This window comes from Anolis carolinensis, chromosome 6 (genome assembly GCF_035594765.1).
Source record: "Anolis carolinensis isolate JA03-04 chromosome 6, rAnoCar3.1.pri, whole genome shotgun sequence".
In the NCBI taxonomy this organism is placed as follows: Eukaryota; Metazoa; Chordata; class Lepidosauria; order Squamata; family Dactyloidae; genus Anolis; species Anolis carolinensis.
The window spans coordinates 32,679,316-32,685,343 of record NC_085846.1 but is presented as its reverse complement, the minus strand read 5'-3'; the positions used below and the strand labels follow the sequence as shown (position 1 = coordinate 32,685,343).

The 6,028-nt window shown below is 39.1% G+C and overlaps 1 protein-coding gene across 2 annotated transcripts in view; it reads left to right on the top strand.

The window, feature by feature from the left end:
* The window catches only part of wipf2 (WAS/WASL interacting protein family member 2), a 33,598-nt gene extending 29,432 nt beyond the window's left edge, over window positions 1-4,166 (top strand). For both annotated transcript variants that reach the window (XM_003222566.4, XM_008113359.3), the window contains one exon: window positions 1-4,166. This exon is cut by the window's left edge and continues 748 nt beyond it. The gene's annotated coding sequence lies outside the window, so the exon portion shown is untranslated.
* Window positions 4,167-6,028: the final 1,862 nt, after the last annotated feature.

Genomic DNA, 6,028 nt, shown 5'->3' with positions numbered 1-6,028 from the left:
GTCATTCCCTGAAAGTCAATTCTTCCAAATGGCTGCTGGCACTCCAGTTGAAGCTGTCATGACCCGTAATCATGTGTCTGTGCATTGCAACATATACAGGCATCATGTATGAATAGATTATTACATATGGTGCCATGCGTGCTATATAGAACTCTGGTTAGGGCTTGCAGAAGAGGAAAGGCATACAGAAAACATTGGTGGATGGCCTAGTGTTGATTACAGGCTGGAAGAGTGCAGCCATATAGTGTGCCCAGACAGTAAATTTGTGGACTAGATGGTGCAGCAGTGCAAGGCAAGATGCACCTCACATTGTTATTTTAGGATTTTGACATAGACTGTTACGGTGACAGCTCTTTTCTTCAAGGAGATCACATCTCACGAAGAGAGGCACAGTTCTATCTTACCTCTTTATGTCATTCTGGTGGCTCTGTTTTCAGTGTTCATCCCTCCATCAGCAATCATATTTTGCCTTACCTTTTTTGTTTGGAGTGGCAAATGAACATTGGCTTGCTGCATATGCCACCAAGGTTATCAAATGGAGAAACATTTGGCTTTAGTTTTGAACAGGCAAGTCCCTCCTGCTATTACTGTGTTTGGTTAAAAAATTAACTCTGAAATGATAAACCAGCTGTTCTAACTCAAAAGTATTTACTAATAGTTAATAACCCAACCCATCAAAGTTACTTTTAGAGGTCAGGGATGCTAGAAAAATGTCCCTTATGATTTGTTTCTTTTTGTCAGCTGTACATCAGTATAAACTTACAACAATGTTCCAAATTTAATCTGGGTCTCTTGCATTGTGGCTGTGATCAGGAGAGGACTTCATAGTGTTGGCCTTGTGTTTCAGGGCAGAAGAGAGCCTTTCCATTTTTTTTCTCCTCTGCCTCTCTGTCTCCATGGATGTACAGCCTTCAGAGAATTCACTGCTAGGCTGTTGACCAATAGAATGAAGTGCCCAGTCCAAGGTTGAGAACGACTAATTTGGGCCTGGAGCTGAAGCAGTTTCACTTTCCTCTTACTCCTCTCCCATTAATATTTTGTTCAATTATAACATCAATCCTAGCTGGCTAGTTGGTTAGGTTTTTGCCTTACACAGTACTTCTTTTATGTGATTGGTACCAGATTTATTATAATTGTGTGTATTTACCTCTCGAATAACATGGGAATAGGGAAATACGTGTTAAAATCATAAATATTGATCTATTTTATATGTTGTAAAAAGTTTGTAGGCTTGCCAGCCATACACTATAAAAGTTCTTCACCTTCTGCTTTTATTTTCCCCACCTTTTGATGATGGAAATTCATCTGTTTTTGTTTTGTTTTTTAGTTAATGACCAGGCAGTCTCTCATGTTGAGGGGCTAGTGCTTGGTTGGAGGCATTTCTTCTTTTCTTCTGGAGGAAAATTAAATCTTACCTGGTATACCTCACTGGGCAGAGATGTTGAATGCGCTATGCATTTGGGATGGGGATAGGGGTGTTTAATTTTTTTTACTGTTACATTCCTTGTAACATTAGTTTTCCAGTAACTAAAACCTTTGTTTGGGAAGCAACTGTGAAGGGGGTTCCTAAGCTTGAAATGGCAGTTGAATGAAAAACGTAATAAAAGAGGCACATGTGTTGTACTTGCATGTTTTGGGACAAAGTACTGCTTTATTCCTCCATTCCATTTTTCCTCTTCTTGTAGGTTTGTTTGGTTTGTTCTGTCTGGCTGGGAGGGATGTGTTTGCTTTTCTTGCTGATCAAGAGTGTTTGTACAAAGGGAAGTTAATGCACACAGACATTTTCCAATTTCACCCTTTCCCAAAAGCTCAGGGCAGGTTTATACAGCATTTCAAACAAATAAACAATGCTTAGACTGATAACTACTATTGAGATGATGTCACTTTGTTCTCACAAGTCAGAGGAAGACTCTGCCAAAATGTGTTTGAGCTTAAAGATTGTTGCCATTCTTTGTGGTCAGAGACTCTGAGCCAGCCAGTATAATTAGATTGATACCACTTAATTGTTTTCCCTTGGCCATGCCATTTCAGGTTGAGGGAGAAGGAAATGAATGCTTGAGGACTGACACCATCTAAAAAGCTCTTCTTACTTAGAATAACAGCCAGAAAAACATACCATTCTTGGTATTAAAACACCTGTCCTGTTTTGTTATCCGAAATAGTAATACAGGATAAGCATTTATTTTTATGAATATATCTGATCCTCTCTGAATAAACCAAGGAATGGCATTCCAAGATACTAATTTTGTAGCACCTGATATAATTCCTATAGCTCAGTGGTTCTCAATCTAGGATTCCCAGGTGTTTTTGGCCTTCAAATGAAGTGCCCAGTCCAAGGTTGAGTAAACTGGCTGGGATTTCTGAGAGTAGTAGGCCAAAATCATTTGGGGACCCCAGGTTGAGAATCACTGCTGTAGTTGCTCTGTTGAGATTGTTTCTAGGCTTCAAGTTGGACTGTAACCTGGACATACATCTCATAGAGCAAAACTTCCTGGTTTCAAAAAAGTTCTGCAGATTTAGATCCTTGGTCTAAACAGGCATGAGCAAACTTCGGACCTCCAGGTATTTTGGACTTCAGTTCCACAATTCCTAACAGCAGGTAGGCTGTTGGTAATTGTGGGTTTTGAAGTCCAAAACACCTGGAGGGCCGAAGTTTGCCCATGCCTGATCTAAAGGATAAAATTAAAATATCTACAAGCCTTTAGTTGTGGAATGCCTCTAAGACAGACTGCATTTTGAGATGTACAATTAGAGAACTGGCCACAAGTGGCTTTTATTTGATGCTGTGTGCAATTGTAAACAATGTTCTAATGTGGTTCTGGGTACAAATATGCTCCCAGAGAGCATATCTAGCCCCTGTATTATAGAGAAATTCTTGGAAACTCAAATTGTATTGGTGGTCCTCAGAAAGGATTGCACAGTTCATTCATCTCATGGTTAACAAAAGTAGAATAAATTGTTTGGAACAGTAAATGCAAAAACAGAATTAATGTGAAATCACAGAAACTGGCTTAATTCAAATGATGCGCAGGCTACAGAAATCCACATTTCACGTGATGAGGGTTAGAAATACCCTGGTTCAGTTTTTTTTGTAGTGTGAGCTATATGTTGCAATCCCAGTAGACATGTGCTGCAAATGAATGGTGAAACATCAATGTGCCAGGGAACAGGTATCTGGAGAAAAGTGTGTGTGTGATTGAATGGCAAGTTCTTCAAGTTTCACTCACTGTGCCTTACCCTTAAAAGAGGTGTGTGTGTGTGTGTGTGTGTGTGTGTGTGTGTGTGTGTGTGTTTTGGGACGGGAATCACTTTCAACCTGCTGTCTCTCATAAGCTTGTATACACTGTATTTGCTGACTTTGATGCTTTTGTTTATCACTAACATCTTTGACTAGAGAAACACTATTACTCATGTGTCTCGAAGAACCAGAATATGGATCACATGCAACTAGGAACTCTCTTGATAAGGTATTTGGGAAGTTTTTGTCTTCTAAATCTCTGTTATGACATCTTTTCTGCAGATAAAATGACCACAAAGATTTTGTGCAAGCCTCAGTCCCACAAACTGAGCTACCATCATGAGCACAGATGGTTTTCCTGTTGGGATCCTTGTATGAATAAAGCACATGAGTGGTTTTATAGTCATACCCCCTACCTAATTTTTCCCCTTAGTGGCACCTGCAGATTTCTTTTAAAGTTCATTGTCAATGGGTATAAATGTAAGATGTGAGTGAACAGAAAAAGATGCCTGCAGTTAGGCAGCAGTGAGTAGCTATGTTGCAAAAATCAAAGTTCACTGGTTACAGCTCTGAGCAAAATATGTAGATTTTCAGAATCTGCTTCTCTTCCTCCTGAGTCTATATACCTTTTATCACAATCTTAACTTTAACTTTATTTCTAGCTAGCAAATTACTAGCCTCAGTTGATATTACAACAATGATATCTACAGAAATCTCTAGAAAATCTGGTTGAAGAGAGAAAAGAGGGGACTTAATTTTCACTCCCTACCTACTATGTTTGATGGTGCCTCTTTTATTGATTCACTATTTTGGAAAACACTGTACCTGACCCACAGTAAGTGATGCTGTCTCTACTGAAAGTGTAACTACATCCATTGATGCACAATCGAATCTATGTCCATGATCTAATAAATTAATCAAATACAAATTGTGTCTTCCAAATTTGTTTTCTGCCTCCAAGATGAATATGTTTTTACTGAATGTGTGCTTTCAGTTGCGTGCCTTCAAATAATTTCCAACTTAAGGTAGCCATATTTTCCTGGCAAGATTTGTTTAGAGAATATTTGCCCTTGCCTTTCTCTGTGACTTGCTCAAGGTTTGCAGTTGGGTTTCCATGGTGGAGTGGTTTGAACCCTGGTCTGCAGAACTCTGCATACAGGCCATTATACTGCACTGGCTTTCTAGGCTTCCCATAAAATACATATTTTTAAATTTATTCTGAACCAGAATGTGGATGCCTGAGTACTTTAAATGTCACAAATATCTAAGGGCTCTTGGGGGGCAGTCAGTGGATTATGTGTGCATGGTCTGAGAAAGCAACAAAACTAACATCAATATTTTCCCACTCACTTGGCATCTGTTAGCTTGTACTGGCCCTATATTCCACACAATTCGCCATTCATTCTACAAACTCGCTGGTTATCTCTACATGCCGTGGAGGATGCCATTCTCTTACTAATGTTGGAATAATATTAATTCCCAGCCAAGTCAAGTTACTTTATGGTGTACTATGAGCACATGGAGGAGAATCTTTGTCTCAGACAGTAAGATGTCTTGTATCTGTAAGCCCGCATAAAAGAACACCCTCTTATATGAATTGTCAAGAGTTGTAAAAGATAACGTGTAAAAATTGTGTTCCCACCAAATTAAGTTCCTATGTACAGTAATATATAACTTCTCCACAATTGATTGTCTCAAAAATGCTAGCCTCATCTTCCCTCCATCACACTCTTGTTGGTATCCTGTTGAATATGCTTCTACAAAGCACATTTTTTCAGTGAATTTCAGAATCTTAACTTTTTATCTCTGTGCTGTATTCCATGGTAGAACAGACAATAAGAGGATACATAGCATGAAAGAAACTAGGACATAACTTTATAGGACTCTAATGTCTATCAGGCTAAATCAGCCATAACTTTAAGGACTAAGGCAGTCAAGCTAAGTCAGCATAGCTTCAAGGACTATAAGGCTAAATCAGCATACTCTATAGGACTCTAATGCCTATCAGGCTGAATCAGCATGGCTTCAAGGCTAAATCTGCATAAACTATGACTCTAATGCCCATTACGTGGAATAAGCATAGCTGCTAGGCTTCCAAAGCTAAATCAGCATAGTTTATTTTATGTCTACCTCGCAGCCCTACTGTATTGGACTCCTTCATGTTGATTGGTACTGTAACTGTTCATTTTAGATTGAACTCTTTTTACTGCTGTTTTATGATACTGTTTTTATTATGTATGTTTGTTCATGCCGTTGTATGTTGTTTTGAAAACTGTTTTGTACATGCTGGAAACCACCCTGAGCCCTCTTGAGGAGATGGAGAGATATATAAATAAAGGTTTATTATTATTATTAAGACTCTAATGCCCATTAAGCTGAATCAGCATAGCTACTAGGACTCGAGCCTAAATCAGCATAAAGTAAGACTCAAATGCCCATTAGGCTGAATCAGCATAACTTCAAGGACTCTAAGGCTAAATCAACAGTTAACAAAACACTCAATGCCCATCAAGCTGTATCAGCAGTTTCCAGGACTCTTAAGACCAAACAGGCTGAATTAGCTGAAGATATCTTCAAGGACTCTGAGGCCCATTAGTCTGAATCAGCAAAGCTTCAAGGACTATAAAGTAAAATCAGCGTTAATTTATATTCTAATGCCCATCAGGCCGGATCAGGATAACTTCAAGAATTATATGGCACAGCAGGCTTAATATGTGTTTTTTAATCAGGCTGGCTAGAGCTGAGGGGTTGCGGTTTGATGGACACGTGGAGGATCACGCACGTGACCCC